Source organism: Schistocerca cancellata, unplaced genomic scaffold (assembly GCF_023864275.1).
Source record: "Schistocerca cancellata isolate TAMUIC-IGC-003103 unplaced genomic scaffold, iqSchCanc2.1 HiC_scaffold_1004, whole genome shotgun sequence".
In the NCBI taxonomy this organism is placed as follows: domain Eukaryota; kingdom Metazoa; phylum Arthropoda; class Insecta; order Orthoptera; family Acrididae; genus Schistocerca; species Schistocerca cancellata.
In genome coordinates, this window is record NW_026047009.1 from 12,501 (window position 1) to 13,476 (window position 976).

Below are 976 nucleotides of genomic sequence, written 5' to 3' on the forward strand. Positions count from 1 at the left end.
ACGCACGAGGCGGTCGCACGCCTTCGGCTCGCCCCACCGGCAGGACGTCCCACGATACATGCCAGTTAAACACCGACGGGCGGTGAACCAACAGCGTGGGACACAAATCCAACTACGAGCTTTTTAACCGCAACAACTTTAATATACGCTATTGGAGCTGGAATTACCGCGGCTGCTGGCACCAGACTTGCCCTCCAATAGATACTCGTTAAAGGATTTAAAGTGTACTCATTCCGATTACGGGGCCTCGGATGAGTCCCGTATCGTTATTTTTCGTCACTACCTCCCCGTGCCGGGAGTGGGTAATTTGCGCGCCTGCTGCCTTCCTTGGATGTGGTAGCCGTTTCTCAGGCTCCCTCTCCGGAATCGAACCCTGATTCCCCGTTACCCGTTACAACCATGGTAGGCGCAGAACCTACCATCGACAGTTGATAAGGCAGACATTTGAAAGATGCGTCGCCGGTACGAGGACCGTGCGATCAGCCCAAAGTTATTCAGAGTCACCAAGGCAAACGGACCGGACGAGCCGACCGATTGGTTTTGATCTAATAAAAGCGTCCCTTCCATCTCTGGTCGGGACTCTGTTTGCATGTATTAGCTCTAGAATTACCACAGTTATCCAAGTAACGTGGGTACGATCTAAGGAACCATAACTGATTTAATGAGCCATTCGCGGTTTCACCTTAATGCGGCTTGTACTGAGACATGCATGGCTTAATCTTTGAGACAAGCATATGACTACTGGCAGGATCAACCAGGGAGCTGCGTCAACTAGAGCTGAGCAGCCGGCCGCCCGGGAGTGTGTCCCGGGGGCCCGCGCGAACACGCAAGCGTCCGCTCAATTATTCTGCAAACAGGAGGAGGCTGGGCTCCCCTGCACAATACACCTCGAAACCCTCTCAGGTCCCGGCGGCGCGCAGCGCCGTCCTAAGTACTTGGTCGGGTTCGAGAGAGGCGCAATCGCCCGGAGTTAGGC

The 976-nt window shown here is 54.5% G+C and overlaps 1 non-coding gene across 1 annotated transcript in view; it reads right to left on the reverse strand.

The window, feature by feature from the left end:
- Positions 1-761, reverse strand: part of LOC126150814 (small subunit ribosomal RNA) — a 1,909-nt gene extending 1,148 nt beyond the window's left edge. Inside the window, exon 1 of the ribosomal RNA XR_007531670.1 lies at positions 1-761. This exon is cut by the window's left edge and continues 1,148 nt beyond it. This is a non-coding gene — a ribosomal RNA (small subunit ribosomal RNA).
- Positions 762-976: the final 215 nt, after the last annotated feature.